At 32.8% G+C, this 11,164-nt stretch overlaps 1 pseudogene across 1 annotated transcript; it reads left to right on the top strand.

Annotated features, from left to right (window-relative positions):
- Window positions 1-610: 610 nt before the first annotated feature.
- On the top strand, window positions 611-3,021 carry LOC143532141 (uncharacterized; annotated as a pseudogene). The gene is made up of 2 exons (XR_013135127.1): window positions 611-2,740; window positions 2,820-3,021. The product of XR_013135127.1 is annotated as an uncharacterized LOC143532141 (transcript).
- Window positions 3,022-11,164: the final 8,143 nt, after the last annotated feature.

Here is an 11,164-nt window from a genome sequence, read left to right as displayed (position 1 = left end):
ATGAGCAAACACGAACAAGGAATTTCGTTTCGATCAACTAAATGAACGAACACGAACTGAGAAGCCATGTTCGTTCAGTTGTGTTGGTGGACGATTCCGTTTATGCTCGTGAATGGTTGTTTGTTTATGTTTGTTCATTAAAAGTTTTTAATATATTTTAATGACTTTTCTAATCTTACCATTTATAGGTTTAAGCAAAATTATTATATACAAAACAAAAGTATTAACTTGGTAGCCGGACCGAACCGTGGACACTGACCATTCTCGGTTACCTAAATCAAATAAAACATTGTTTGTGTTTGTGAATGAACACGGGCCGGTTAGGTGTTCGTGAACCGTTTGCTTGTCCGATAAAAGCTTAAAGGACGAGCATTAACAAGGCCTTGTTTGGTTTTGGTTAGTTTACAAATGATTGTTGATCAACTTGATTTTGATGAATTTGAAGTGCAGATTTACTTGAACACGTTACCATCTTGATCGTGAATTGATACTTTTAGTTATGCGTTAAACCGTGTTACCACCTACTAGACCAAAATGTCACAATTTATAAACCATTATTATTAAATTTGAAGCTTTAAACTCTTGATTTGTGCTAGATCCAGTCAAACTCAACAATGGGAGCAAAGAAAGCTTCAAAACCAGAAGAAGCTGCAGAAGACATGCCACGCGTACCTCTAAAAGCAATCCTATTGGCCAACAGTTTCACCACCAAATTCCGGCCAATAACCCTCGAATGCCCAAAAGTACTTTTACCAATAGTCAACACCCCGATGATTGACTACACATTATCATGGCTCGAATCAACAAACATCGACGAAGTGTTCGTCTTTTGTTGTTCACATTCGAAACAAATCATCGATTACCTCAACAAGTCAAACTGGGTCAACCACCCAAACTTTTCAGTCACCACAATTGAATCCCACAATTGTATCAGCGCAGGTGATGCGTTACGTATAATATACGAACACAACGTTATCAATGGTGATTTTGTACTAATCAGCGGTGATACAGTCAGCAACATGAATCTTTCAAAAGCACTTCAAGAACATAAACAAAGAAGACAAAAGGATAGTAATGCTGTTATGACAATGGTGATTAAACAATCAAAACCGTCGCCAATTACCCGACAAACACGATTAGGAACCGATGAATTGTTTATGGCAATCGACCCCATTACAAAGCAGTTGCTATATTATGATGATAAGTCTGATAATGTTCAAGGATCTTTAACGCTCGATAAAGCGTTTCTTGCTGAAAACTCGTCGATTTCCGTGCACAACGATAAACAAGATTGTTATATTGACATGTGCCCCTGAAGTGCTTAGTTTATTTACTGACAACTTCGATTATCAACATCTTCGTCGCCATTTCGTTAAAGGTTTGCTTCTTGATGATATTATGGGTTATAAAATCTTCAATCACGAAATTCGCTCCGATTACGCTGCTCGAATTGATAATTTTCGAAGCTATGATTCGATAAGTAAAGATATTATTCAAAGATGGACGTATCCGTTTGTGCCTGATGTCGCGCTTTCATCAAATGATTCGACCCGCGTCGAACGGAACGGAATTTACCGAGCCTTGGAAATTTCGCAATCGCGTTCGGCTGAAATCGGCCCGTTTACATGTATCGGGAAAGGAAGTAGCATCGGGGGTAGAACAGTGATTTTGAATTCGGTTATCGGTGACGGGTGTAAAATTGGGTCTAACGTTTTGATTGACGGTTGTTATATTTGGAATAACGTCACGATCGAAGACGGTTGCGTTTTAAAGCAGGCGATATTATGTGACGGGGTGGTTATGAAACCTGGATCGGTTCTTGAACCTGGGGTAATTTTGTCTTTTAACGTTGTTGTCGGACCGGGTTTCGTGGTCCCCGCGTATTCAAAAGTTTCGTTACTCCCACAACCCGTGACACAAGATAGTGATGAGGAGCTTGAATATGCCGATAATAACGGAGCCGTAAACGTGTCCGAGACGCTTGAAAACGGGAATTCGATTAATGAATGGGACTCGTCTGAAATCGGCGTCGGTGGGCGTGGTTTCATTTGGTCAATGAGTGAAGGTGACCACGAAGACGAGTGGCGTCATTCGGTTGCACCGATACCCGAGTCGAAACTCATTGAACTCACTCAAACGGTATTCGACGGTCTCGAAGTTAACGATCAAGAGGATAGCGTGTTCGCGATTAATGAACAGGAATCCGGTAACGAATCAGATGATGAAAATCAAGGCGAAGATATATTCGAAAAAGAGATCGAAGCGACATTTTTGCGCGCGGTCAACGAAAAAGTCAAAGACGATCATATTATTCTAGAAGTCAACTCGCTTCGGTTATCATATAACATGGGTCTCGAAGATTGCGTGAGCGCATTATTTTATTCGATGATGAAACTAGCACTTGAAACACCGCATAACTCACCAGCGAGTTTGGTTAAAAACGTTAGCAATGTGATCTCGCGTTATGGGAAATTGTTGAAACCGTATACTCCAGGGATTGATGATGAAATTGAAGTGATGATGAAATTTGAAGAAATGTGTTTGGAAGACGCGAAAGAGTTTGCGAATGTTTTTGTGCAGGTTTTGCATTTGTTATACGATAAAGATATTATTCAAGAAGAAGCGGTTATAAATTGGGCGAATGAGAAAGAAGGTGCTGATGAATCAGATAAAGTTTTTGTTAAACAATGTGAGAAGTTTATTCAGTGGTTGAATGAAGCATCTGAAGAAGAAGATTAAGGTTTGGTTGTTGGTTTTAGTACTTTTGGTTTTTTGATTTGTTGGTGTTTTGATGATGTTTGTTTTTATTGTTTGTGCAGAAACTGAATTCATAGTATGGGAAGAAGGGAACAAAAACAGTTTTTGAATCTATCCAATGAGTTCTTTGTTTCTTTTAATTTGTTGGAGCTTATGTTCTGCATACATTTTGGTTTATTTGATTTTGTTTTAAAACATAGATTCAGATTTTGATAATCTACCTTAAATCTGGTTCCAAACCTGACCCACCGTACCCAGACCAGGCCCGCGACCATACTCGAAAATAGAGGTTCGTACCCAGACCCCCAAACCTGGCCTGACCCGCCCGTACCTGGTTCCTCCCGTTTTTTTCTTGTTTTTCGGATTTGGCGGTTGCTTAACAGCTATAACGCCGTTGGGGGTCGGGTTTGTGACCGTTTTTTGTGTTTTTGTCACCCTAAAATGGGAAATGCAAATTGGATTCATGGAGCAGGAGAAGGATTTCCCATTCCTTAGTCGGAAAGATACGTGTTCGTGTTAAATAGATTACATTAAAGAAAAAAGACAAGAAAAAGAAAAGAATAAAAAAGGCACCTTATATTTAACCTAAAGATATAACAAGTGTGAAATGGTTGCAACTAAACCATGAATTACAAATCCTAATTATGATCATATCAACCCATACACATGATACTCATATCAATTAAAATAAATAAAATAATTTGCACAGTTTAAGAAATGTCCATTTCAGTATCGAGTACTACATATATAAAAATTTTAAGCTTAAAAGATTTATGCAAGTTCCTTTTATCTAGTAATATACACCGTTTAGGACTGAACTAGTTTGAACCAGTACCATACTGATACCAAACCGTGTTTGTCATAGGATATGGTTTTTGTGCTACTTATATATGACATGATTTTCTGCAACATGATGCCTAAGATACAACATGCCATAGGTACGGGTTTGTACCGTTCCACCCTACTCACTATATCATCAAATTGACTAGCTTTTGCTACAATGTAACAATATATTGTGAGTGACATTAAATTATTTTTTTCTTCAAAGTGGCCTAAAAATGGACCCATATAAGAAAGAGATTCCTTTTCGAAAGCGACTTGTTTTTTATATTTTATTATTTTATGAATTAAATAATATCTTTGAAAATCAATTTATTCGTTTAAAAATAGTTTTGTTAGATGTCTTTCAGAGTATTTAATCGTTATATAAACATATTTATTGCATTATTTTAGAATTTCCTTTGCTTTATGTTACTAGAGTTAGAAAATATTGTTTAGCTCAAAGGAAATATATAAAAATTTGATCACATAATTTAGAAGTGTTGAAAAACAAAGTCTAGACGCCTTATTTTTTTGAATGAACAACCGACATATAATGTCTAGGTATTTCGTACAAGATGACCCAATGACAAAAGGTCACCACTAGGCAATAGCTGGTCCAACCCAGTCGTACGGGGCCCTTAAGCATCTCCAAGTCATATGTCTTGTAGAGGACAGATATAAGTCTAAATACAAAGTTTGGGAATTTCTAAACATTACCTCAACTCAAAGGTCTCTCAACAGTGAAGACTTCACCCGGCCAGCCAAAGAATGAATACCACTACCACAATTATTCAAACATACGTGAATAACTTGTCCAAAAGATCCATGAAATTATGAGTCGGGCAAGTATTAATGTATTATGCAAAAAGGAAGGGAAAAAAAAGAAAAGAATACTCATAATGATAAAATGACAAGACTTATTAAAAGCATGAACTAAGTGGTCTCGTCTATATATCGATACTTATAAATCATGGGTCATAACTTAATTTTTTAAAATATATTGTTTATTCTTTGAGTGAGCTTAACTAGAGAAGTGTTGATTGGTTCATTTATAACTTTAAAGCCATTTTTAATCAATACGATACATACACTTCATCATTTATGTTTATTGATGGGTTTGATCTCTCACCACGCATAAATTTACACCAGTTGTACGTTGAGATCAATAGTTGTTAACCCATCGACCCAGGACCAACATGAGTTTGTAAACTTCATGTTTTTGTTTATCTAGTAGTAATTTAATGTTTTCAAAACTGTATTGTATTTAACATGACATCACTACCAAATTTCTAAACTCATACTACCACCACAAACAAAAAGGTCGTCAAGGTACCAATAAACAAAAAGACATGAAATGAAGGACAAAGACATAAAGTGAAGGTAAAGAAGATGACTTGTATGTGTGGGAAGAATGGAGTCGCTTCATCACTTAGACCCTCCCCTGACACGTTCACACAGATGACCATCTTATAGATTTTATAGTTTACAAATGTCTATATGTCTTTGAATCATCTACACATGACTCTCGAATTGAAGTAATAGGATTGTAGTTTAGGAACAATCACAACGTTTGTAAACAACACAACCCGTCTTGAAAATGTATGCCAATTGACGGTTAAAACAACTTAGAGTTATTTAGTTACCCTCAACTGAAACTTCCTTCGTCATAAACTTATTGAGTAGTAGCTTAGTTATTGTTCATGATTTGCCTGTAAGCAGTATCTTCAGTTACTGATGATCTTCCAAGTTGTTGATGCATAATTAGTGCTGATATTAATTGTTATTGATAGCCTATGTTACTACCGATCATCCAAGTTACTACTGATTGCATACTACTTGTTGCAGATACTACAGACGACTAGTTATGAATAATTCTCAATTTCAGCTTATGCTCAATTAAACTGACCAACCAAGCAAGTAGACCAAATTAGAAGCAATATTCGTGGGCTTTTCAACATGCTAATCGAACTCACTAGCTGTTGGCGCCTCACCATGGACTCTACCCCTTGGACCCCACAAAGAGGATGATTTCTATTTAACTAAATTCACAATAGTCTAGAACAAATATATATTCTACATCTCTTATTTTTTATCGATATTTATTATAGCGTCATTTTTATCATAAATACGTTCATTTTACTATAGTGGTTTGATTGTATAAAAATCACAAACACATCTTTTACCAAGGATATTTCTTTATTGATTTACATTTTATTGACTTTGTTACTTTTTGATTTTTATGTTTTGACTTTAACTTTGTTGACAAGTTTTACTTACTTTTTTGCTTTTCTTGATTTTATGTAGAATTTTTACTTTCATTCAAGTATATGATTACTTTTCACTTGGCTTTTCACACATTTTGAAAATCGGCTTGGTTATTGAACGAGTTGCATTACTAATTCAATAGTTGATCTGATTGAATCGAGCTCAAAGACTGAATGACACCATAAATATATTTATAAGTAATTAAATATACATTAAGTTAAAATAATATCTTGTTACGCTACGGTGGGTTTTCTCTTGAGGATGAATTGGTGATCATCATCCAAATTGTTGTTAAAATTTTATTTATACGTACACTGTTTTATGTATATGAAATATTCATGTTTAAATTTTATGATCTACGGAAAAATGTTTTCCAATAATAAAATATTCAAACCAGACAAATTGGTCGTTGAGTGAAAAAAAAAGAAAACGAAAAAAAAGGCCGGTTCAACCGGTGACGATTCAACCATGCAAACCAAACCGACAAGGCGACATGTATGGTTTTTGTCCAATCGGTTTGATTGGTACAACTTGAATCATGAGTAAAATAAATAATATATGCATAAATATACATATATACATTGATATTATCACATTCGAATAACGTTTTATTCATTTCATAAGAGTTAAGACTATGTGTTGTGGAGATGTTAGTTAAAGCGTCACGTTACTGTCACATAGACAGTGGGTTTTAACTAACCAACCCAAAAAAAAACAAGTGTAATAGAAGGGATTAATTCTAGATACTTAAAAAACAAAACAAAAGAAATATATTATTGAGCATGGTTTTTGTTATGATGGATGAGAAGTTGAGCCCCGACGCCCCCTCACCTCCATAACGCTTACTTTGAGAGTGATAAATGTACATTTTATGATTTGTGTATGCATTTTAGCAATTTTTAAGTTAAACAGATGGAGATGGTTACGACTGATGGGTTAGAGATAATATAAAATGTTATAAAAGAATAAGAAAATAAAAAGGCAAACCTTTAAATAAAGAGATCGCTAAATTTAGATATGGACTCCAAAAGGAAAATTTTATAAAAAGAAAAGCAAGCCAAAAGTGCTTTTGTTGTATGTATAAAATCAAACATGTACATGATAGTGTCCATTTAAACCATAAAATCATTTAATCCAATTATTTATTTCATTAATAAAATAAACTATTCAGAAACTATATAAATATTGTTAAGAAATGTCTTAGGAATCAAACCTAGGCTGTTGCTACCTATTTCTTATAATGGTCGCATCTCAATATCCCTTATCTGTTTGCGAGACATTTGTAAAATCTAACTAACCCTAATATTGAGTTCCCATAGATTGAGTGAAGAGTTGATCGACGTCAGGGTCTAGACTCTAGTGTTCGATATCCTCCTAGACATGGTCTAAGTGCTTGGCGGGTCAATTACGTAAGCATGAAAGAAGGTTTGAATGTCCGTCTGAGACAGTCAACTTAATTGGTCACTTAGAGAACCTATAAGTTGAGCATTTAAGCTTTCAAGATTGACTAAGTTCGTATTGCAAGAGTTGACCAACTCACAGTGAATGTCTATTAACACTCACAATTGTACTAAGTATTTACATCAACCACTCTCAATGCTAACTAAGTGAAAGTTGTCTTAACTAATCAACAAATGATTGTTTTTAACAACATTCACGTCTTCAATTAGAGTGTATACACTGGGTAAGATATAGTCAACGTATTCAACTTACCAAAACTATAAAGATTAGTTTTCAAATCCGAGTTTGTGACAATTAGGAGTATATATAATCCTAAAATTTTATTCATTATAAACAAAAAATATTAGAATATATTTCATGGGGATTGATAGTTTTTTAGTGGAGCATGCCATCTTACGTACTAGCTACCGGGGTTATAATAAATGTATTAAAGATACCCTCCCTAGTCATATTCGTAAGCATAGTTAAAATATGGGTTTTGATGCTTTTAATGTTTAATTTTCGTCGATGTATCACATATGTGCACATAACATAAGATCTAGAATATTTAGTTGTTATGAGTGACATTAAATTATCTTTTCTTTAAAGTTATAATTTTGAAATTGAGAGTGGGTCCCATATGATATAAGCAACAGATTCCTTTCCGAAAGTGACTTTTTTTTTTTGTGTAAATATATTTGTCATTGGTAATTTGACCAAAATATTACTTTATTAAAATAGCTATCGTAGGGTAAGTTGATATTAATATTAATATTAATATTTATTTTAAGTTTTAATAGCAGAGATCATATCTATGTATAATTAAGTATAACTGAGTGTCACTTGTCATAAATTGTGTGAAATTTTCTCATTCTCTTTTTTCATCCACTGAGGTACTGAACATCGGAATACAAAACCTCCGTATAAGCTATCATATTAAGTTTTAAACTTGTTCAGATACATTTTTTTCTTTATAAACACATCTCCACAAACCTCATAAAAATGATTACAAAATAATATGTCACGCGCGTGTGTATATATATATATAAATATATATATATAAGAGTTCAAATAAAAAACAATTGTTTTGTGAGAATGATGAAAAGAGCTTTAAAATAAAACAAATCACATAAATATGACACCATACCACACTATACCATGTAAATAAGAAACAATACAACTATTTAGAAACTACCAATCTCAACCACTAGATTATAGATCAAAGGGCCTAGATCTATTCTTATTCTTCTCACAAAAATATTGTTTTTTACATTAACCCTACCCTATATATATATATATATATATATATATATATATATATATATATATATATATATATATATATATATATATATATATGCGTGCTAAGTGATCAATACAAGGATTACACACTTAAATTTAAAATTAATTGGCTAATATTCGATTCTAATATATTCATTTAAGAAGGGATCGACACACGTAAATCATCATTGGTTTACTGGCCATTTATTGAGGCCATGTGTAAGGGGCGAAATTGGGATGGAACACCGCTCCCTGGGCGAAATTGGGGCAAAATGGGCGAGGGCTTGGGGTATTTGTCGCCGGGGAGGAGATTGAGTTTATTATAATATTACTAGCGTTACATATATATATATATATATATATATATATATATATATATCTACCTATCTAATAAACAAGTGGATCTGAAACAAAATTTCACCAAAATACTCCATTGTGCCACATGGCATCTCAAGAACTCTTCAAAATACGTGGTGTTCTCCATATATTTTCTGATTTTTTTATATTTCTTTCTAAACTAAATTTTCAATATTCAAATTCAAACTTTGCGATCCTCTCCAGACTCATAGCCCTAATGATGAACTCAATCTCCATCTGCGGATTGTGGTGACAATCCGAATTGCTTTCAAATCGATCCTTCTTTTAATTTTAAAGGTAATCCTTAAATCTATTTCTAATGTCAATCGGAGCAACATATTTAATCCTCAAATCTAATTCTATGTTTTTCAATCGTTAAACAACCAATGTCAATCAGAACAAGAGATGCAATCCTCAGTGCTAATTATATATTTATCGATCGTTAAACATACTCACTCTGATGTTTACAGATTACACATATTCATTTGTAGTGTAATCAGATTCGACTATTTCAATTCGTAGCGATATTTGTCGTTGGTGATTATTTATAGGTTAGGTTTAATGAAGGATTAAGAAATTTGATTGTGTTTTGTGGCCAATTTTGAGGTTATTATGCAATTGATATGTTAGTATTATGATTAGAGTAATAAGATATGGGAAGATGTTAGATGCAGAACATGAATATGAGGAGGTAACTATGATTATTTACTATTCATGTTCTTTAAAGAGTGTGTATGAGTATAGTCGTATAGATTTATAATAAATATCCCTAAAATAAAGTGTTTTCATTTGTTGATGATGTGATACCATAGTTTAGCCTTCCTGACCCATATTTCGTCACGTGATTAGTTAAATGTCTTTTCACCCTGTTACTAACGGGTGGATAAGGAGATTTATCTCCGAACAATCACTTTATAAAAAAAATAATAATAAAAAATGATTCAGAGTATAAAGTTAATTGATAGTTTAAATTTGAATTTATGCAACTCATGCATCTGTTGTTGTCTACTTATTATATTAGGTAGAAAAAGATGTTGAATGTATGCAAAAATCATTATGTAGAAGAGGCCTAAAGAATACTGCACCACTATTGTAACAAACCAGTTACCGATTGAATTATTGGTGCATCTCCACCGCAACGTGCAGGTACAAGCACATTTGAACCTTTGTTTTTGTTTAAGTTTGCTAAAAATTTATATGGATTGGACTCTGATTTGAAGTTTATAACATGTGTTTTACTTCAAACCTGAGGTAAATTGTTACAGTAAGCATAAATTAGGTTCTATTCGTTTACTAAGGACAACTGCATGTATTTTCTGTTTTATAGTGAAGTTTGTTTCAGTGACTCTCTTTGTGATTGAAATATATGAGCAAGTTATAGTTCATAACTAGATCAAATCTTTGTTTAACATTATGTTTCTTAAGTTTTATCACTTGTTGATAACTTTGATTAGTTGTTATTTTAGAAGATTCTCTAAATTTACTTTGTTAATAATTAGCATTGAAGATTTTGATAGTTTATATATACTTAACTACTCATATATCAATTGTGACTAAATTCCTAATTATTTGTTATTTAATTTTATGTTTTTTTACATACTGATAAGAAAAATAAAATTAAGATATCATATGCATGATTCCAATCATTTTGATTTCTATATGTATATTTCCATAATTTTCTAATTTTGTTTGCTATTATTAAATATCAAATCACTTAATTCTGATTCAAATTATTTTGATATTGAAAAAGTAATGAATACTAAACTATATACACATTTTATAGATCAAGCAGTGATACTTTTGGGAACAATCAAGTGTGTACCTCAAAATATCCCATGGTGTTTTGATGCATACAAGAATTGTAGTAACAAGGTTAACGGAAAAGTCATTACAACCGAGAAAGTTGACGTCTCAGACTCTCAAGTAAGGTTGAAGAAAAAATTGTTTTGAATGTAACAATGACATATGAACTCAAGTTTTATTTGTTGTTCCAAGGCTTTTAAGACATATTACACCTACTTATTATTAGTATGCGTATTGGTTTCGGATTTTTTTTTTCTGTTTTGTAAAATGTTTTAAGCTTTAAAATCCCTATTGGAGTCCACAATGCCTCATGAGCTATATAAACAATTATTGTAGTCCATGGTTGTAAAGTGTATACTAATAAGACATGCATCATCATGTATTTTAAAGTAAACATATCAATAAAAATTCGTTCTTTGTACCTAAATTGTATATTCAT

Source organism: Bidens hawaiensis, unplaced genomic scaffold (assembly GCF_021521415.1).
Source record: "Bidens hawaiensis isolate Kalapana, Puna unplaced genomic scaffold, B.hawaiensis_p1.1 tig00009361_1, whole genome shotgun sequence".
Taxonomy (NCBI): domain Eukaryota; kingdom Viridiplantae; phylum Streptophyta; class Magnoliopsida; order Asterales; family Asteraceae; genus Bidens; species Bidens hawaiensis.
The sequence above is the reverse complement of the archived record's forward strand: the minus strand, read 5'-3'. Positions and strand labels throughout refer to the sequence as shown.